General features: G+C 48.0%; 1 protein-coding gene across 4 annotated transcripts in view; it reads left to right on the forward strand.

The window, feature by feature from the left end:
* The first annotated feature begins 230 nt into the window (after positions 1-230).
* The window catches only part of eri1 (exoribonuclease 1), a 61,451-nt gene continuing 38,768 nt past the window's right edge, over positions 231-22,913 (forward strand). Inside the window, exons 1-4 of one of the 4 annotated variants that reach the window (XR_015077720.1) lie at positions 231-8,288; positions 8,409-8,635; positions 9,738-9,956; positions 16,918-17,391. The gene's annotated coding sequence lies outside the window, so the exon portion shown is untranslated. Of the gene's footprint in view, positions 9,957-16,917; positions 17,392-22,913 lie in introns of those variants that run through there. The other 3 variants (XR_015077718.1, XR_015077719.1, XM_085983260.1) reach the window with 3 other exon arrangements.

The raw sequence follows: 22,913 nt of genomic DNA on the forward strand, positions 1-22,913 counted from the left end.
CTACCCCAAAATGTGTAGAGTCACAATATTTTGATGAGTTTTTTGACATGTTTAAAGAGAAGTTTTATGACCTAAAGACAAGATTTGCATTTAATAGCCAATGTAGTACATTCTGAATTACAGTTACTGTTGTAGGCAAACAAGACAGCTAATTTGTGCACAGCAAGATTCCACAAACAGCAAATGAGATAATTGACCTGATCATTTGTTTTATAGTGATGTTGGTTGAGGGACAAATATTGGCCAGGACATCTCTGCTCTTCTACCTCATCTCCCTGCTCCTCTCTGACGAGTGCTGTGAGATCTTTCACATCTACCCGAACAGGCAGACTCTGTCAACTCATCCAAAAGATAGCACCTCCGGCAATACAGCACTGTCGTACTGCATTGAAGTGTTGGCAGATATTGGGGGCTGAATTTTAATATGGAGGTGTACGTGGGATTGGGGGGGTTAAAGCTGATGAAATTGACAGTGCTCTATTGACACAGATTTTTCAGTTTAATGTGATCCACGGGCTTCGGGGCTTCCTGAAATGAGCGGAGAACACGCTAGCAATTGGGGGGTGTCAATCAATCTCGGAAATATAGCACTACATCCTCGCTACTCTCAGAACATAAATAGGAGCAGCAGTAGGCCTCTGAGCCTGCTCTACCATTCAATATAATGGCTGATCTTCTACCTTATCTCTACTTTCCTGCACTATCCTTATATCCCTTGATTCCCTTAATATTCAAAAATCTATCAATCTCTGGCTTGAATATACTGACGACTGAGCCTCCACAGCCCGCGGGGGTAGAGAATTCCAAAGATTTATCGCCCTGAGTGAAGAAATTTCTGCTCATCTCAGTTCTAAATGACTGACCCCTTATGCTGAGACTGTGACCCCTGGTTCTAGACCCCCCAGCCAGGGGAAACATCCTCCCTGCATCTACCCGGTCGAGCCCTGTAAGAATTTTGTATGTTTCAATGAGATCACCTCTCATTCTTCTAAACTCCAGAGATTATAGGCCTATACTGTCTACTCCATGGGAACAGTAGCATAGTGATAATGTTACTGGGCTAATAATCCAGAGGCCTAGACTAATGATCCAGAGATGTGAGTTCAAATCCCAGCAGGGCAGCTGGGAAATTTAAATTTGGAATAAAAAGCTAGTATCAGTAATGGTAACCATGAAACTATCGGATTGTTGTTAAAAACCCATCTGGTTCACTAATGTCCTTTAGGGAAGGAAATCTGCTGTCCTTACCTGGTCTGGCCTATATGTGACTCCACCCCCACAGCAATGTGGTTGACTGCCCTCTGAAATGGCCTAGCAAGCCACTCAGTTGTAACAAACTGCTACGAAACACAGTAAGAATAAAACTGGATATCGACCTTGGCACCGGCTATGGACTCAACACCGGCACACAAAGTCCTCCTCACCAACATCTGGGGACTTGTGCCAAAATTGGGAGAGATATCCCACAGAGCAAAAGCCTGACATAGTTATACTCACAGAATCAGACCGTTCACCCAATGTCTCAAACTCCTCCATCACGGGCAGAATAGACCCACCAAGGATTGCAGCACAGTGGCATGACTCCGGACCCCATGAAGTCTCATGGCTTCAGGTCAAGCATAGGCAAGGAAACCTCCTGCTGATTACCACCGAGCGCCCTCACTCAGCTGATGAATCAGTACTCCTCCATGTTGAACACCACTTGGAAGAAGCACTGAGCGAGTACTCTGGGTGGGGGACTTCAGTTTCCATCACCAAGATGGCACCACTACTCACTGAGTTGGCTGAGTCCTGAAGGACATAGCTGACTGCGATAGGTGGTGAGAGAACGAACACTAGCAAAAAACCTACTTGACCTCGTCCTCACCCAGTCATTGTAGAGACGAAGTCCCATCTTCACACTGAGAACACCCTCCATCGTGTGTGGCACTACCACCGTGCTAAATGGGATAAATTCAGAACAGATCTAGCAGCTCAAAACTGGGCATCCATGAGGCACTGTAGGTCATCAGCAGCAGCAGAATTGTATTCCACCACAATCTGTAACCTCATGGCCCAGCATATCCCTCACTCTACCATTACCATCAAGCCAGGTGACCAACCCTGGTTAAATAAGGAGTGTAGAAGAGCATGCCAGGAGCAGCACCAGGCGTACCTAAAACTGAGATGCCAACCTGGGGAAGCTGCAACACAGGACTACATGCATGCTAAAAAGCGGAAGCAGCATGCTATAGACAGGGGTAAGCGATCCCACAATCAATGGATCAGATCAAAGCTCTGCAGTCCTACCACATCCAGTCTTGAATGGTGGTGGATCATTAAACAACTAACTGGAGGAGGAGGCTCCAAGAATATCCCCATCCTCAATGATGGTGGAGCCCAGCACGTGAGTGCAAAAGACAAGGCTGAAGCCATCTTCAGCCAGAAGTGCTGAGTGGATGATCCTTATCGGCCTCCTCCTGAGGTCCCCACCATCACAGAAGCCAGTCTTCAGCCAATTCGATTCACTCCACGTGATATCAAGAAACGGTTCAGCGCACTGGATACAGCAAAGGCTATGGGCCCTGACAACAACCCGGCTATCGTGCTGAAGACTTTTGCTACAGAACTAGCCGCGCCTCTAGCCAAGCTGTTCCAGTACAGCTACGACACTGGCATCTACCAGACAATGTGGAAAACTGCCCAAATATGTCCTGCCCACAAAAAGCAGGACAAATTCAACCTGGCCAATTCCTGCCCCATCAGTCTACTGTCAATCATCAGCAAACTAATGGAAAGTGTCTTCAACAGTGCTATCAAGCTGCACTTACTCACTAATAACCTGCTCACTAATGCCCAGTTTGGGTTCTGCCAGGGCCACTCATCTCCAGACCTCATTACAGCCTTGGTCTAAACTTGGACAAAGGAGCTAAATTCCAGAGGTGAGGTGAGAGTGACTGCCCTTGACATCAAGGCAGCATTTGACCGAGTGTGGCATCAAGGAGCCCGAGTAAAACTGAAGTCAGTGGGAATCGGGGGGGAAACTCTCCACTGGCTGGAGTCATACCTAGCACAAAGGAAGATGGTTGTGGTGGTTGGTGGTCAATCATCACAGCCCCAGGACATCGCTGCAGGAGTTCCTCAGGGCAGTGTCCTAGGTCCAACCATCTTCAGCTGCTTCATCAATGACATTCCCTCCAACATAAGGTCAGAAGTGGGGATGTTCGCTGATGATTACACAGTGTTCAATGCCAATCACAACTCCTCAGATAATGAAGCAGTCCATGCCCACATGCAACAAGACCTGGATGATGTTCAGGCTTGGGCTGATAAGTGGCAGGTAACATTCGCACCACACAAGTGCCAGGCAACGACTATCTCCAACAAGCGAGTGTCTAACCACCTCCCCTTGACTTTCAATGGCACTGCCATTGCCGAATCCCCCACCATCAACATCCTGGGGGTCACCATTGTCCAGAAACTTAATTGGACCAGCCACATAAATACTGTTGCTACAAGAGCAGGTCAAAGGCTGGGTATTCTGCGGCGAGTGTCTCACCTCCTGACTCCCCAAAGCCTTTCCACCATCTACAAGGCACTAGTAAGGAGTGTGATGGAATACTCTCCACTTGCCTGGATGAGTGCAACTCCAACAACACTCGAGGAGCTCGACACCATCCAGGACAAAGCAGCCTGCTTGATTGGCACCCCATCCACCACCTTAAACATTCACTCCCTCCACCACCGGTGTACCGTGGCTACAATGTGTACCATCTACAAGATGCACTGCAACAACTCACCAAGGCTCCTTCGGCAGCACCTCCCAAACCCACGACCTCTACCACTTAGAAGGACAAGGGCAGCAGGTGCATGGGAACACCACCACCTCCAAGTTCCCCTCCAAGTCACACATCATCCTTACTTGGAAGTATATTGTCGTTCCTTCATCATCGCTGGGTCAAAATCCTGGAACTCACTCCCTAACAGCACTGTGGGAGTACCTTCAATGTACGGACTGCAGTGGTTCAAGAAGGCGGCTCACCACCACTTTCTCAAGGGCAATTAGGGATGGGCAATAAATGCAGGCCTTGCCAGCGATGCCCACATCCCAGGAATGAATTTTTTTTTTAAATCTCTCCTCATCGGACAATACCCCATCCCAGGAACCAGTCTGGTGAACCTTCTTTGCATTCCCTCTATGGCAAGTACATCCTTCCTTAGGTAAGGAGACCAAAACTGTACACAGTTGTGGTCTCACCAGGGCCCTATATAATTGCAGTAAGGGCTCTTACCTTAATCAGCTGCTTTCTTACCTGCTAGTGGGAAAGGGTGTTCACATTACGTTTGCTGAGAGCTGCCTTTCTACACTTTGGAGGTTTGATCTATCAGAGCAGAATGGGTGCCGCTTATGCTGCCTTAGATTGGACCTCAGATGAGGACTAAGATGACCAGCAGCAGCAGCCTGCTGGTCACAGACCTGCAGCTGCACAGGACAAAGGGGATCAGCAGGGCAGGGAGCTGCAGCTCGCCGGAGGCCATACCCGCTGCACAGGGTGTACAAGCAGAGGATCAGCTTCATCGCCATTTCTGAACACCGGTGTCTCCGGAGGCTCAGGGTATCATGTCAGTTGTTGGCAGACAATGTTCCTGTTAATTTTTTTTGGGTGCACAGCCCCATTATGATGCCGTTGAGCAGCCTGCGCTGGACCTGCATATCGCTGCGTGGTCACACAGCTTAACAGGAACACTGGTGGCAGAAATCTGCAGCCTGCTGGAAGAAGAACCTGCTGCCTGGTGGCCATGCTGTACCAGTGGCTGTCAAAGTCCCCACTGCCCTCAACTTTTTTGCCTCTGGATCCTTCGAGGGCTCTGCTGGAGACATTTGCAGGATCTCCCAGTCAGCGGCCTAGAAACGCATAAGACAGGTGACTGGTGGCTTGTTCACCAGAGCCGGCAATTATGTCAACTTTGTCTGCGATGGCCCCAGTCAGAATGAGCGGACACTCTGCTTTGCAGCTCTAGCTGGTTTCCCACAGGGGCAGGGCGTCATCGACTGCACAGACATGGCAATCCAGGCACCTCCAGACTAACCAGGTGTATTCGTCAACCGCAAGGGCTTCCACTCCATCAATGTGCAGCTGGTGTGCAACCACAAAAAGATCTTTATGCAGATGTGCACAAGATTCCCGGGCGGCTGCCATGATGTTTTTGTCCTGCCGCAGTCCAACCTCTGACGTCTTCACACCTGGAATTAGAGTTACCAGCTGGCTGCTCAGAGACGAGGGATACCCACTTGAAATGTGGCTGATGACACCTCTCAGAAACCCGAGGAATGAGGCCCAGGAGCGTTATAATCCGTGCCATTATCACCACCAAATGTGTCATCGAGCAAGCCATTGGCATGCTGAAGATGCGCTTCAGGTGCCTTGGCAGATATGGAGACGCCCTTCAGTACGCACCAGCCAGGGTCTCCAGCATGGTCGTGCTGTGCTGCGCTCTGCACAACATTGCACCGTAGCGAGGTTTGATCCTGCAGGAGGAACAAGCCGCAGAGCTCAGAGTTTCTTCAGAGGAAGACAAGGGGGTGGAAGGTGATGAGAGCAATGCACCACCAGCTGCGCACATTGCTGCCTGGGATGCCCTGATTACTGAGGCTCACTTAGGTTCCACCAGTGTACCCATCTCACAACCACATGCAACAGCCACTTTTCCGCCCCCCCTCCCCGCACCCCGCTCCACCAATGCCACTAACACAAAGCAGTCCTGCAAACAACCAAGCATCCCTTTCACTTCCACCGCCCCCCACCATTGGTCGCCATCAATTCATGTCTTCCCATTCATCATCAAACAACTTAAAAGGCCACTTGCCAGCCAGCAACCAAGAGTCGGCAACACAGGAAAGTAGAGCAAAATAATATTTATGTGCTTCAGGTACAGAACGGGAACTTAACAATAAAACAACATCTAAGACACCCATGTGTATACCCTTGTGCAACTACAAATCTTTAATCTTCCTTTTCCTAGCGCTTCTACGTGGTGCAATCCCTGTGGCTTGAGCAGAGGTAGAGGCAGGCTGCTCGGATCCCTGCTCTGACTGTTGAGATGCTCTTGGCCGACGTCCTCTGGGTTTTGGAGCCCCTGAGGGCCCCGGCAAAACTGCTCCACCTGCACCTGTGCAGGGGCAGACTCGGCCATCGGGACTCGAGGTAACATGTCTGGTGCTGACTGGGGGGTGGGGCAATGGGTCAGAAGTGGAAGCGCTTTGAGTGGAATCCCCACTTCCATGTCCCCTTTCTCCATCATCCCTCTCATTGCCCAGCTGCACTTCACTGCTACCACTGTGCTGGAGACCACTTTGCTGCAGATCAGTGGGGCACTGCAAGACCAAGGCTAGGGAATCTGCCATCCTATTTAAGGTGGCATCCAGAGTCTGCATGCCTTTGCTCAAGGCCTGCATAGGCTTGTGCGATTACTGCATCTGATGTTCTATGCACTTCTCTATCCATGGAAGAAGACAGCATCGCGATGCTCTGCAACATCAACCCACTCATGCTTGAGGCAGACTCCTCCAATCTCTCTGCAATTATTGACAGTGTGCTTGGAAGGCCTGTCAGTACATCACACATTCTCTGCTGCTGCACAATGATTATCCTCTTCATCGACGGCCCCCAGAATACAGCATCTGAGTCCAGCTGAGCAGAGCTTGGAGAGGGCTGTGCCTTCTGATGCGGATTCTCCACTGCTGTCCCTGTCTTCACCATCTGCCCCTTGCACATAGAAATCATAGAAATGCACAGCACAGAAGGAGGCCATTTGGCTCATCATGTCTGTGCCAGCCAGAAAAGAGTTATCTAGCTAATCCCACTTTCCAGCTCTTGGTCCGTAGCCTTGCAGGTTACAGCACTTCAAGTGCATATCCAAGTACTTTTTAAATGTGATGAGGGTTTCTGCCTCTACCACCCTTTCAGGTAATGAGTTCCAGACCCCCCACCACCCTCTGGGTGAAAAAAGTTCTCCTCAACTCCCCTCTAATCCTTCTACCAATTACTTTAAACCTATGCCCCTGGTTATTGACCTCTCTGTTATCCACTCTATCTAGGCCCCTCATAATTTTATACACCTCAATCAAGTCTCCACTCCGTCTCTGCGGTTCCAAAGAAAGAAAACCCAGCCTATCCAATCTTTCCTCATAGCTAAAATTTTCCAGTCCTGGCAACATCCTCATAAATCTCCTCTCTACCCCCTCCAGTGCAATCACATCTTTCCTGTAATATGGTGACCAGAACAGTACACAGTATTCTAGCTGTGGTCTAACTAGTGTTTTATACAGTTCAAGCATAACCTCCTTGCTCTTATATTCTAAGCCTCTGCTAATAAAGGAAAGTATCCCGTATGCCTTCTGAACCAACTTATCTACCTGTCCTGCTACCTTTTAAGGATCTGTGGACATTCACTCCAAGGTCCCTCTGATCCTCTACACTTCTCAGTATCCAACCATTTATTGTGTATTCCCTTGTCTTGTTAGCCCTCCCCAAATGCATTAACTCGCACTTCTCCAGATTGAATGCCATTTGCCATTTTTCTGCCCACCTGACTAGTCCATTGATATCTTCCTGCAGTCTACAGCTTTCTTCCTCACTAACAAGCACACGGCCAATTTTTGTATCATCTTCAAACTTCTTAATCATGCCCCCTACATTGAAGTCTAAATCATTGATGTATACCACAAAAAGCAAGAGACCTAGTACTGAGCCTGTGGAACCCCACTGGAAACAGCCTTCCAGTGACAAAAACATCTGTCGACCATTACCCTTTGCTTCCTGCCACTGAGCCAATTTTGGATCCAACTTGCCACTTTTCCTTGGATCCCAAGGGCTTTTACTTTTCTGACCAGTCTACCATGTGGGACCTTGTCAAAAGCCTTGCTAAAATCCACGTAGACTACATCAAACGCACTACCCTCATCAACCCTCCTTGTTACCTCCACAAAAAATTCAATCAAGTTAGTCAGACACGAACTGCCATTAACAAATCCATGCTGACTGTCCTTGATTAATCCGTGCCTTTCTAAATGATGAGTAATACTTGTGAAGTGTGAAGCACCAGTTGAAAACCCAACTATCTCTCTTACTGGTCCCACCAGAGTGCGACTATCTGAGCTGGCGCATGGCCTGCATGAGTCCTGTGATGGCGCACCCTCAGAAGGACTCAGCTCCTCTGAGGAATCGTCATCCGTGACCTCCACCGACTGCTGCTGCACACAATGAAGGCCCTGTGGGAGGTAAAAGACATGAATGAGTACTGGCAAGGTAAGAATGTTGGAAGTTATCATTATGAACATGATCATATTTCACTCGCTGTTGACATTAAGTCAACATGACAAATTGCCGTCTGACATATGGCTGGTTAATATTTAATTGTGTTGCCAGGTACTGAGAGGTCCCCATCTCCGACGTCCAGGCATGCCAAGACTCCGCTGATCTCCAGAGCCTCTTCCTCTGCAGCTGTCAGTATCAAGATGGCTGGAGGGCCACCTCCGGTTCTCTGCCTCTCCCTGCTGTTCTGTGCTCTTTCTCCTGCAAGGAGGGAAAGAACAGACCTATGAGTGAGTGTAATGGCATGTGTTCATCCGATGGAGGGAGAGCATTTGTTGAGGGTGAGTATCAGGGAGAGGCATGACCTTGCATAAGGGTCAGGGTGAGTGCCAGTGGTGGATGGATAGATAGGGATGTGAGCAAGTACATAGACAAAGGGGTATGGGTGCACCTGCAAGGTAAGTGGGTATGAGGACTGATGTGCTGGAGTAGCTTGAGAAGGCAGAGTGAGGGGGTGGGGTGATGCGCACAGCAGGGTGTAGGTAAATGTGCCACTGTACTCAACCTTTCTAGACCTGGTTAGATCATTAAACCACTTCCTGCACTGCATCCAGAAGCGTGGCACTACGCTGCTGCTGACCTCAGCAACCTACAACCATGCCTCCTTGTTCTCTGCCGCAGGTTTCTTCCTCCCATTGCTGTGGAATAGTATCTCCCGCTGGATCCTCACTGCCCCCAACAGCACATCCAGGGAGGCATCATTGAAACTGGGTGCAGCCTTTGAACATCTCTCTTCCATTCCTCCTCTCTTCTTCCCAACTCCAACCCCTTCAACTTGCATCTTTGGATTGTCCCTTTAAATACTGGAGTTGAGATCGCATCATGCGGGTCCACATCACGCCCTCTGCCACTGAGAATGAGGTGGCTGTGTTAAAAAGACACCGACAGACGCCTTTAACGTACTTCCAGGTTTTCCAAACGATATTGGACCCCAGCCTCATCCCAGCGCCCCCCACCCTCCAACCCTGGTTCCCAAGCGCTTCTCCCAGATAAGATCGGGGCCCTTGCATTTACTTAATGGTTTTTTTTCTGTAGATTTGTCCTGGAAAAAATGCAACTAGAAAAATTACACTTTTTAAAAAATTCATTCTCGGGATGTGGGCAATGCTGTTAGGGCCGCATTTACTGCCCATCCCTAGTTGCCCTGAGATAGTGCTGGTGGGCTTTCTCCTTGAACTGCTCCAATTCTTGTGCCAAAGCCATCCCAGTTCTCAATACACCAACTTCTAATACTCAGTGCAGACATACAAAGGTAGGTTAAACAGATCCAGTGTAAGTTGCTTTGAAGCATGCTCATGTATATAAACCCTTATTCAGTGCACATGGTTAGAAAGTTACTTTAATGGTTAAAATAATGCTTGTCTCTTGGTTTATTCTGGTTAGTAATCAAGTACTGCACCAGTAGACTCTACTGCACCAGAAGGCGCTGGATTGTACTAGATCTGGACTTGGAAGGAGTCGGCAGCAGAGGCGGCAGAGAATAGAGAGCGGTACCCAAGGACAGCGGGGAGCTGGAAGGAGTCAGCAGCCCCGGAGGCGGTACAAATCTGGCGAATTTCAAAAGAACAGCAAAAAACAAGGAGTGACATCACAGGACAGCAGGTAGGTGATTGCTGGGTGAATATTAGTGTTTTTCTTTTCTCTCTAGCTTAACCAGATAAACTAATTAATATAACAATAAATAATCGTTTGAATTAAGACATTAAATAAGAAAGCAAGAGAAGGGGCTGGAGATAAAGGTAGGCCCAACTTTTAAGACTTATTAGGGGAGAAATTCGGTGACGCCCCGTTTGGGGTGCTAACTTTTAAAAGTTGAAAAAATTAGCACCAGGCGCAAATGTCTTTCAACTTTTAAAAATGTAGATTTGTGCTCCAGGAAGGAAGTGGAGCGCTAAATCAAGCACTCCACTTCCTTCCTGGAGTGCAGCAGGAGGGGTGGTAGGTGTGCATCCTCTGTTGTCGAATTACAGTATGCGGACGACGCTTGCGTCTACGCACACTCGGAGGTCGAACTCCAAACCACCGTCGACACCTTCAGCGAAGCGTACGAGAACATGGGCCTTACACTAAACATCCGTAAGACAAAAGTCCTCTACCAACCTGCCCCCGCCTCACAGTACTGCCCCCCCGATTATCAAAATCCACGAGGAGGCCTTGGACAACGTGGACCACTTTCCATACCTCGGGAGCCTACTGTCAACAGGGGTAGACATCGATGACAAAGCCCAACACTGCCTTCAGTGTGCCAGTGCAGCCTTCGGTCGCCTGAGGAAGAGAGAGTTTGAAGACCAGGACCTCAAACCCGGCACCAAGCTCATGGTCTACAGAGCAGTAGTGATACCCGCCCTCCTGTATGCCTCAGAGACATGGATCATGTACAGCAGGCAACTCAAAGCACTGGAGAGGTACCACCAACGCTGCCTCCGCAAGATCCTGCAAATCCATTGGCAGGATAGACGCACCAATGTCTGTTCTCGCTCAGGCCAACATCCCCAGCATCGAAGCTTTGACCACGCTCGATCAGCTCCGATGGACGGGTCACATCGTCCGCATGCCCGATACGAGACTCCCAAAACAAGCGCTCTACTCGGAACTCCGACACGGCAAGGGAGCCCCAGGTGGGCAGAGGAAACACTTCAAGGACACTGTCAAAGCCTCCTTGAAAAAGTGCAACATCCCCACCGACACCTTGGAATCCCTGGCCCAAGACCGCACAAAGTGGAGGAGAAGCATCCAGGAAGGCGCCGAACACCTCGCGTCTCTTCACCGCGAGCAAGCGGAAGCCAAGCGCAAGCAGCGCACGTCAACCCAAGCACCCCACCCACCCGCCCCTTCAACCACCGTCTGCCCCACCTGTGACAGAGACTGTAAGTCCCACATTGGACTCATCAGTCACCTGAGAACTCATTTTTAATGTGGAAGCAAGTCATCCTCCGTTCCAAGGGACTGCCTAAGAAGAAGAAGAAGCTGTGCAGTACTGCACGATGGGCAGTGCAGCATTGCCGTGTTGGAAGGTTACTTCCCTCCCTTAATGGGAAGGGCCATCACTGCTGACCATTTGAGATTTTTTTCCACTTACCTCAGTCACTTCGCCTTTAAGTATCACCCCTGAAGTGCCCGGCCTCCCGATGAATGCCTCCTGCAGCTGCCGGTGTTTTCACCTGGCGATGCTGCAGGGGGCGGAACCGAAGTTCGAGTCCGGGGCACTACCGGGGCGATGCGCATGGCAATGACGTCACGATCTCCGGGCAAAAGAGAATGGGGCGCAACGCTATAACACCGCCACAAGCCTCCCGCCGAATATAGCGGAAAATGATCTTCTCACCACGCCCGGTCAGTAAATGATAGCGCCCTGTTATCGCCCCCACCGGAGGCGATAACTGGAGGTGCTAAGGTACTCAATTTCTCCCCCTTAGTCTTAAGTTTATTTCTGTAAGTTAGTTAATAGTCGAATAAATAGAGGCATGGCAGGGCACCTCGGTCCCGTGGAATGCACATCTTGTGCCATGTGGGAACTCTATGACGCTTTCAGTGTCCTGAATAGTCACACGTGCAGGAAGTGTGTTTGGCTGGAGGAGCTCCGGGTTTAATGCTGGAGAGAGAGGATGTCCAGGAGGGGTCAAGGACAGAATCTATTTGGTTAGAGTTAAGAAACAATAGAGGTGTCATTACACTACTAGGTGTATTCAATAGGCCACCCACTAGTGGGAAGGAAGCAGGGAAGTCTTGCTTCAGTTATAAAGGGTACTGGTGAGGCCACACCTGGAATACTGCGTGCAGTTTTGGTTTCCATATTTAAGAAAAGATATACTTGCTCTCGAGGCAGTTCAGAGAAGGTTCACTCGGTTGATTCCGGAGATGAGGGGGTTGACTTATGAGGAAAGGTTGAGCCTCTACTCATTGGAATTCAGAAGAATGAGAGGCGATCTTATCAAAACATATAAGATTGTGAGGGGGCTTGATCGGGTGGATGCGGTGAGGATGTTTCCACTGATGGGTGAGACGAGAACTAGGGGGCATAATCTTAGAATAAGGTGCTGCCCTGCTGAGATGAGGAGAAACTTCTTCACTCAGAGGGTAGTAAATCGATGAAATTTGCTACCTCAGAGAGCTGTGGAAGCTGCGACATTAAATAAATTTAAAATGGAGATAGACAGTTTCCTAGCTAATAAGGGAATTGGGGGTTACGGGAAGCGGGCAGGGAAGTAGACGTGAGTCTAGGTTCGGATCAGCCATGATCCTATTGAATGGCGGAGCAGGCCCGAGGGGCCGTATGGCCTACTCCTGCTCCTACTTCTTATGTTCTTATATAGAGGAGCAAATTTGCAGCGAAATTACAGAAAGGTGCAAGAACTATAGAGTCGTGATAATGGGGGACTTCAACTATCCTAATATAGACTGGGATCGTAATAGTGTAAAGGGCAGGGGGGAAGAATTTCTGAAGTGTGTTCAGGAGAACTTGCTTGATCGGTACATTTCCAGGCCAACGAGGAAGGAGGCATTGCTGGATCTGGTTCTAGGGAATGAGGTGGGGCAAGTGGAGCAAGTGTCAGTAGGGGAACTTTTAGGGAACAGTGATCATAGTATCATAAGGTTTAGATTAGCTACAGAAAAAGACAGGGAGCAATCTAGAGTAAAAATACTTAATTGGAGGAAGGCCAATTTCAGTGGGTTGAAAATGGATCTGGCCCAGGTAAATTGGAATCAAAAATTGGCAGGCAAAACTGTAATTGAACAATGGGCTGCCTTTAAAGAGGAGATGGTTCGGGTACGGTCGAGGTACATTCCCACGTGCGGGAATGGTAGGGCAACCAAAGTCAGAGCTCCCTGGATGACGAAAGAGATAGAGAGTAAGATGAAGCAGAAAAAGGGGGCGTATGACAGATGTCACATTGAGAATACAAGTGTAAACCAGGCTGAATATAGAAAGTTCAGAGGGGAAGTTAAAAAGGAAATAAGAGGGGCAAAGAGAAAGTATGAGAATAGATTGGCAGTTAACATAAAAGGGAATCCAAAAGTCTTCTATAGGCATATAAATAGTAAATGGGTAATAAGAGGAGGGGTGGGGCCGATTAGGGACCAAAATGGAGATCTACGCATGGAGGCAGAGGGCATGGCTAAGGTATTAAATGAGTACTTTGCATCTGACTTTACCAAGAAAGAAAATGCTGCCAAAGTCGTTGAGATAATGGAGGGGATAAAAATTGATAAAGAGGAGGTACTAGAAAGGCTGGCTGTAAGTAAAGTGGATAAGTTACCAGGACCAGAAGGGCTGCATCCTAGGATGCTGAGGGAAGTAAAGGTGGAAATTGCGTAGGTACTGGCCATAATCTTCCAATCCTCCTTAGATATGGGGGTGGTGCCAGAGGACTGGAGAATTGCAAGTGTAAGGATAAACCCAGCAGCTACAGGCCAGTCAGTTTAACCTCGGTAGTGGGGAAGCTTTTAGAAACAATAATCCGGGACAAAATTAACAGTCACTTGGACAAGTGTGGGTTAATTAAGGAAAGCCAGCACGGATCTGTTAAAAGCAAATCATGTTTAACTAACTTGATTGAGTTTTTTTATGAGGTAACAGAGAGGGTTTGTGAGGGCAATGCGGTTGATGTAGTGTACATGAACGTCCAAAAGGGTCTTTTATGATCACCCAAGAGGTCAAATGGAGCCTCGGCTTAATGTCAAATCTCCAGTATGGGACTTGAACCCACGACCTTCTGACTCAGAGGCAAGACTGCTACCACTGCAGCCCTTTGTGGCATCTTTATCAGAAGAACATGCTATCATGCACTAATTCATTCTACAGTGTTTCATTAATAGAAAAGATTAAGAACAAACAGCCTCTCTATGGTAACAACTAGGGTTGCAAAGGGGTGGAAAGTTTCCGGTAAATTTCCGGAAATTTTCCACTGGAAGTTTAGCTTGGGAATTTTGGGAATTTTGCCCAAAAAAGCACATGCTAGCATAATATTGTTTTTTTTGTATTTATTTCTTTTTTCCCCACAGGTCCTCTCTTAAAATTACTAACAGAGATGGAATCTTAATTATTAAGGAATTTCTTAATCAATATATGTTTATCTTCTTACTTGGCTTGTTTTAATAATTACAAGTTTTGTGTGTGACTGTGAACAAATGTGTCCTGATTGGTTGGATGAGCGATTAGCTCCCTCTATTTGTAATATTTGCATATCGAATTGTGATTGGCCTGCAGGCATCTGTAAGACTGCTATAGTTTTTTTAAGATCCAGGTTAGGGGTCCTGAGGGAAGTCATTTTGTTTTCTGCTGATGTTGTGATGATGCAGTAAGTAAATCAGACTTTATACCAAATAAACCAGTTACTTGTTGAACTCTGTTGTCCTTCAATTTAAAATATACAAAATAATACACTATTGGTGATGTAGCGTCGTGTGTGTACAGGTCATGCTTCCATCACATGAAGCATCAGCAAAAATGTACTCACCCTGTTGCAATCGTGCTGATCGACCGCAGTTCGACACAGATGAATGCCCTTTATTTCTCTGCATAGAACAATGCCACGTTTACCGTCGGATGTGTGGAAGCATTTTACCCCAGGCATTAAAGATGGAAAGACTGTGTACTTGTGCAAACACTGTACAAAGCCATATGTAAAGAATGCCACAAAGATGCAGCAGCATTTATCCAAATGCAACAACTTCACTCAAAGCTCACAGCAGTCAGCCCAGAGTTCCTCTGCTTCCATTCAAGAAGATGATGGTTCTCATTCAGCATCAGGCTCCTTATCATCAGCAACTCCTGGCCCACTTTGAAGGTTCTTTGATACAATGGATAACCATAGCCAGAAGAATGCAGATGAGTGCCTTGCTCGAGCTGTATATGCAACAGGCTCACCCCTCATGCTCACAGCCAATGTGTACTGGAAGAGATTTTTCAATGTTATTTGCCCTGCATACTGTCCTCCCACCAGACATGCTTTGTCTACTTATTTGCTGGAGGCTGAGTATAACATAGTCCAAGGAAAGCTCAAAGAAACAATAGCGAGCACAGACACGAAGGACAACAGACACACAGGCACATACATTGCTGATGAGCAAAAGGTCTTTGCAGTAGTTACTGACAATGCTGCGAATATGAAGGCTGCTTGGGCTCAAGTGGAGGAGGCCTACCCTCATATTACCTGCTCCTCAAGGACATCATGGGTTTGAGAACCATGGAAGCACTGTACAAGAGAGCCAAGCAAGTTGTTAAGTATGTCAGGGGAAAACAGGTAGTTGCAGCAACCTACAACTCCAAGCAAATGACAAAGAACAAGAACACCACACTGAAGCTGCCCAACAACACTAGATGGGGTGGTGGTGTCATAATGTACAACAGCCTTCTGGAGGGTAAGGAGTTGCTGCAAGAAATGGCAATATCCCAGTCTGGGGATATGGAAACCACCAGCAAGAAAATACTGCTGGATGATGTGTTTTGGGAGAGAGTGGTTAGCAGCCTTAAACTACTCTCACCAGTAGCATCTGCAATTGCTCAGATTGAAGGAGATGACGCTGTCTTGTCAGATGTTCTCAGGCTTTTTACTGATTTCACACACAGAATTAAAAGAACAAATCAGCATTGCCCTACCCACATCCCTGCTGCTCAAAGCAGAGGAGAAGGCAATTGTTCAATTCATACAGACGCGTCAAGAATTTTGTGTCAAGCCGATTCATGCTGCAGCATACATGCTGGACCCAAAGCATGTTGGGAGACCAATACTTTCTGGAGAACAGATCAACAGCGCTTACAGTGTGATTTCTACCCTCTCACACCATCTCAATCTGGATGTGGGCAAAGTTCTCTACCAAGCAAGGCCTTTGGAATGGGGATGGGATATGGGAATCATGCAAGCATATCAGTGCACATACCTGGTGGAAGGGACTTTGTGCATCTGAGGCCCTGTCACCTATTGCATCAGTGATACTCCAAATCCCACCTTCATCAGCGGCCTCTGAACGAAACTGGTCACTTTTTGGGAATACGCATACAAAGGTGCGCAACAGGCTGACTAACAAGAGAGTGGAGAAACTGGTGGCTATCCGGGCGAACCTACAACTTATTGAGCCAGATACAGAAAACATAGAAACATAGAGATAGGAACAGGAGTAGGCCATTCGGCCCTTCGAGCCTGCTCCGCCATTCAATGAGATCATGGCTGATCTTCGTCTGAGATCATAGCTGATCTTACCAGTTCAGTACCCCGTCCCCGCCTTTTCTCCGTAACCCTTAATCCCCTTAGCCTTCAGAAATATATCCAATTCTCTCTTGAAAATATTTATTGAATTAGCCTTCACAGCCCTCTGTGGCAGGGAATTCCACAGGCTCACCACTCTTTGAGTGAAGAAATTCTTCCTCATCTCTGTTTTAAATGATTTGCCCGCTATTTTTAGACTGTGGCCCCTGGTTCTGTGCTCCCCGGCCATTGGAAACATTCTCTCTGAATTCAGCCTGTCCAGGCCTGCCATAATTTTATATGTTTCGATGAGATCCCCTCTCAATCTTCTAAACTCCAGTGAGTACAAGCCCAAACTATTTAATCTCTCTTCGTAGGTCATTCCCGCCATTCCAGGTATCAGCCTGGTGAATCGCCGTTGCACTCTTTCCATGGCAAGAACATCCTTCCGCAGATGGGGCGACCAAAACTGTACACAATACTCCAGATGCGGTCTCACCAGCACCTTGTACAGCTGTAGTAAGGTATCCCTATTCCTATACTCGAACCCCCTTGATATGAAGGCCAACATACCATTTGCCTTCTTGATCGCCTGTTGCACCTGCATGCTCTCCTTCAGTGACTGGTGCACAAGAACACCCAGGTCCCTCTGCACTTCCCCATCTCCCAATCTATTGCCATTTAGATAATAATCTACCCTCCTGTTTTTACCCCCAAAGTGGATAACCTCGCATTTATCCACATTATAGTGCATCTGCCACGTATCCGCCCATTCCCCCAACCTGTCCAAATCGCACTGTAGCCTCCTGACATCCTCATCAGAGCCCACCCCTCCTCCTAGTTTAGTGTCGTCAGCGAATTTGGAAATATTGCATCCAATTCCCTGATCCAGATCATTTATATATATTGTGAACAGCTGGGGTCCCAGGACAGATCCTTGCGGCACCCCGCTGGTCACTGCCTGCCACTCCGAAAACGAGCCGTTTATTCCAACTCTCTGTTTTCTATCCGCCAGCCAGTTCTCTATCCACGTTAATACTTTGCCCCCAATCCCATGAGCCTTAATTTTGCATGATAATCTTTTGTGTGGAACCTTATCGAAGGCTTTCTGGAAGTCAAGGTACACCACATCCACTGGCTCTCCCCCATCTATTTTACCAGTTACTTCCTCAAAAAATTCCAGCAGATTAGTCAAACACGATTTACCCTTTGTAAATCCATGTTGACTCTGTCCGATCCTTTCCCCATTTGTCAAGTGCTCCGCTATTTTATCCTTAATAATGGACTCTAGCATTTTGCCCACAACCGATGTAAGGCTTACTGGTCTATAATTCCCTGCTTTCTCTCTACCCCCCTTTTTAAATATTGGGGTAACATTAGCTACCCTCCAATCCACGGGTACTGTTCCCGAGTCAATGGAGTTCCGGAAGATGATCCTTAGAGCATCTGCTATCTCCAGGGCCACCTCCTTAAGTACCCTAGGATGTAGTTTATCAGGCCCCGGGGATTTGTCGGCCTTCAGTCCCCTCAACTTACCCAACACCATATCCCTAGAGATACTAATTTCTGTCAGCTCCTCCCTCTCATTAGTCCCTATGTTTGCCGATATTCCTGGGAGGTTATTTGTGTCCTCCTTTGTGAATACAGAACCAAAGTATGAGTTTAATTGGTCTGCCATTTCCTTATTCTCCATTATATATTCTCCCGAATCGGACTGCAAGGGACCGACTTGGGATTTTACCAGTCTTTTCCTCCTGATATACCGATAAAAGCTTTTGCAGTCTGTCTTTATGTTTGCTGCAAGTTTACTTTCGTATTCTATTTTCCCCTTCCTGATTAATCCCTTTGTCCTCTTTTGCTGTATCCTGTACTGCCCCCAATCTTCCGGTCTGGTGCTTTTTTTTGCCAGTTGATATGCCCTTTTTTTTGATTTTATGCTGTCCCTAATTTCCCTCGTTATCCACGGTTGAGTCACCTTTTTAGGTTTATTTTTATGCCAAACCGGTATAAACATGTTCTGGAATTCTTCCATTCTATCTTTGAATGCTTGCCATTGTCTCTCCACTGTCAATCCCCCCAGAAACACCACCCAATCAATCTTACCCAATTCCCGTCTCATACCCTCGTAATTCCCTTTATTTAAGTTCTGGACCTTAGTCTCTGATTCAATTTCCTCACTCTCCATCTCGACTGAGAGCTCGATCATATTATGATCGCTCTGACCCAAGGGGCCTCGTACAAGAAGATTGCTGATAAGTCCCTTCTCATTGCACAATACCCAGTCTAAAATGGCCTGATCTCGAGTCGGCTCCTCGACATATTGGTCCAGATAACCGTCCCGAAAACATTCCAGGAATTCCTCCTCCTCAGAATTTTTACTAATTTGGGTAGTCCAATCAATATGTAAATTAAAGTCACCCATGATGACAGCTGTGCTCTTATCGCACGCTTCTCTAATTTCCCTTTTTATGCCTTCCCTCACCTCCATATTACTATTTGGAGGCCTATATATCACACCCACTAACGTTTTCCTCCCCTTGCTATTTCTCATTTCTACCCATACAGATTCCGTTTCATCCGAGTTAATATCCTTCCTTTCCATTGCATTAATCCCCTCCTTTACCAGCAATGCTACCCCACCTCCCCTACCTTTTTGCCGATCCTTCCTAAATATTGTATATCCCTGGATGTTAAGTTCCCAGCCTTGCCCACCCTGCAGCCACGTTTCTGTAATCCCAATCAAATCATACTTGTTTACCTCTATTTCCACAACTAATTCATCCACCTTGTTCCTAATGCTTCTAGCATTAAGATACAAAGCCTTCAGGCTTGCTTTTTTCACACTCTCATTATGAATTAGTTTGGCCCTTTGTGTTTCTCTCCTTTGCTTATTGCTTCTCACCTTTCTACCATCTATTTCTGACTTCATATGACTTCCCTCTTTTCCACTACCTAGGTTCCCATCCCCCTGCCAAATTAGTTTAAATCCTCCCGAACCGCCCTAGAAAATATTACCCCGAGGACATCGGCTCCCTCACAGTTCAGGTGTAGACCGTCCCCTTGGTACAGGTCACTCCTCCCCAAGAACTGGTTCCAATGCCTCAAGAATTTAAATCCCTCTCCCTTGCACCACTGCTCAAGCCACGTATTTAGCTTATCTATCTTACTCTCTCTAAACTTATTAGCTCGTGGCACTGGTAGCAATCCAGAGATTACTACCTTTGAGGTCCTACTTTTCAATTTAGCTCCTAACTCCCTAAATTCAGCTTGTAGGACCTCCTCCCTCTTTTTACCTACATCGTTGGTACCTACATGTACCACGACAACTGGCTGATCCCCCTCCCCCTTCAGAATGCTCTGCACCCGCTCCGAGACATCCTTGACCCGTGCACCAGGGAGGCAACATACCATCTTGGAGTCTCGGTCTCGGCCACAGAAACTCCTATCTATCCCCCTTACAATTGAATCCCCTATCACTATAGCCCTATCCCTCTTTTTCCCGCCCTTCTGTGCAGCAGAGCCAGTCATGGTGCCCTGAACCTGGCTGCTGGTGCCTTCCCCTGATAAGTCATCTCCCCCAACAGTACCCAAAACGGTAAACCTGTTTTGGAGGGAGATGACCGCAGGTGACTCCTGCACTACCTTCCTGCCTTTACCCTGCCTTTTGGTCACCCATTTACTGTCTGAGCTAGCCTTTACCTGCGGTGTGACCAACTCACTGAATGTGCTATCCACAACATCCTCAGCATCGCGTATGCTCCAGAGTGAGTCCATTCGCAGCTCCAGCGCCGCCATGCGGTCCGCTAGGAGCTGCAGCTGGACACACTTCCTGCACACATAGTTGTCAGGGACAGTGTCCCTGATTTCCCACATGGCACAGGAGGAGCATGACACGGGTCCGAGCTGCCCTTCCATGACTTAACCCTTACAATACCTTTTTATTTACTACGAATTAGCTTAATTATTGAATTCTACTTCGAATAAGTTTGTGAAAGTACTCACCAACCAGTCACCTACCTGTTTTCTGGTGTTGTATTTTCACTGCCGCCTCCTGTCCTGGAACCTTTTCCACCTAGGTTAGGCTCCTGAAATAAAATAAATTGAACCTACCTTTTCAACTTCCCCTAACCCCTAAAAGGTTAGAGGAGGTGGAAGGGTGGGAGACACTACACTGTAGTGTTTCGGGTTTAGCAACAGCTCCACCTATATAAGAGTTACTGGCCTCCTGCTCTCCCGACTGCACCAGCTGCTCCCTGGTGACGTCACACACTGATTACTATTTACCCCTCTCCTCTGCTGTTGATTTGGTACGCCTCGCAGCTGCCGCCGGTTTTTAAGCCGGCCTCCTCCTCGCTGCTCTCTGCTGCTCCGAGTGGTCGGGCCTCGCAACTGCCGCCGGTTTTTTAAGCCGGCCTCCTCCTCGCTGCTCTCTGCAGGCCTCGGTGCTCGCGCCGGTTTTTATACCGGGCTCCTCCTCGCCTCACTGCTCCCTGGAACTGGTCGGGCCTCGGTGCTCGCGCCGGTTTTTATACCGGGCTCCTCCTCGCCTCACTGCTCCCTGGAACTGGTCGGGCCTCGGTGCTCGCGCCGGTTTTTATACCGGGCTCCTCCTCGCCTCACTGCTCCCTGGAACTGGTCGGGCCTCGGTGCTCGCGCCGGTTTTTATACCGGGCTCCTCCTCGCCTCACTGCTCCCTGGAACTGGTCGGGCCTCGGTGCTCGCGCCGGTTTTTATACCGGGCTCCTCCTCGCCTCACTGCTCCCTGGAACTGGTCGGGCCTCGGTGCTCGCGCCGGTTTTTATACCGGGCTCCTCCTCGCCTCACTGCTCCCTGGAACTGGTCGGGCCTCGGTGCTCGCGCCGGTTTTTATACCGGGCTCCTCCTCGCCTCACTGCTCCCTGGAACTGGTCGGGCCTCGGTGCTCGCGCCGGTTTTTATACCGGGCTCCTCCTCGCCTCACTGCTCCCTGGAACTGGTCGGGCCTCGGTGCTCGCGCCGGTTTTTATACCGGGCTCCTCCTCGCCTCACTGCTCCCTGGAACTGGAAGTGTCCACCACACAGCTAGACACTGACACAGAGGAGGAAATGGACACGTCAGAGCAAGAGTCAGAGAATCAGGAGGAGCAATGATGAGTAGAAGACTCAAAGGGACAAAATAAGGACAAATTACAGGCTAAATAAGCTGACGCTCTTTTTATTTTATTTTAGATGGGTCTTTTTTGTGGGGGTTCAATAAAGTTCAAAATTATAACCTAAATAAAGTTTTGAAAGCCTATTTTTATTTGTATGGAACAGTATGTCTATTTTGACGACAAAGATAATATAAGGGTCAGAGACAAAAACCATCTGTGCAAAAAAACTCTAAATTCCCGAAAATTCCCATGGAAAGTTTCCTCTTTTTAAAAATTCCCAGAATTTTGCAACCCTAGTAACAACAGAAGATGCTGGAAAAACTCAGCAGGCCAGGCAACATCCATGGAGAGAGAAATAGAGTCAGCATTTCAGGTCGAAACCCTTCTTCAAAGTCTCTCTATGGTGCCTGATCTGTGCAATGCTTGTGACTCTAAGAACTTGTAACAGGGTAGGTGGCTGCAAACACTTTGCAGTAAAGCCTATGATGAACTGCTAGCCTCCAGTGCTGTTTATATATAGAAGAGATGCTCTCTACTGTAGTTTTCTCGTACCAGCTGGTTATACAAATCACTGGTTAGACGACAGTTAGAAAGTTAGAATAGACTGTCACTGACCTCACCTCTTCTGGAGACCTTCCCTCCACGGCCGCCAACCTCATAGTCCCCCAACCACGCACAGCCCGCTTCTACCTCCTTTCCAAGATCCACAAACAGGATTGCCCTGGTAGGCCCATTGTTTCAGCCTGTTCTTGCCGCATGGAACTGATTTCTTCCTATCTCAATTCTATTTTTTCACCCCTTGTCCAGTCTCTTCCCACCTAAATCCACAACTTTTCCAACGCCCTCTGCCACTTTAACAGTTTACAGTTTCCTGGCCTTAACCATCTCCTTTTCACTATGGACGTCCAATCCCTCTACACCTCCACCCCCCACCAGGATGGTCTGAGGGCGCTCTGCTTCTTCCTTGAACAGAGACCCAACCAGTCACCATCCACCACCACCCTCCTCCACCTGGCTGAACTTGTTCTCATATTAAACAACAACTCCTTTGACTCCACTCACTTCCTCCAAACTAAAGGTGTTGCTATGGGAACCCGCATGGGTCCTAGCTATGCCTGCCTTTTCGTGGGATATCTGGAACACACTTTGTTCCAGTCCTACTCAGGTCCTCTCCCTCACCTCTATTTCCGGTACATTGATGACTGTATTGGTGCCATTTCCTGCTCTCGCCCTGAACTAGA

The sequence above is a fragment of the Somniosus microcephalus genome, chromosome 1 (genome assembly GCF_052327205.1).
Source record: "Somniosus microcephalus isolate GS21.2 chromosome 1, FLI_Smic_1.0, whole genome shotgun sequence".
In the NCBI taxonomy this organism is placed as follows: Eukaryota; Metazoa; Chordata; class Chondrichthyes; order Squaliformes; family Somniosidae; genus Somniosus; species Somniosus microcephalus.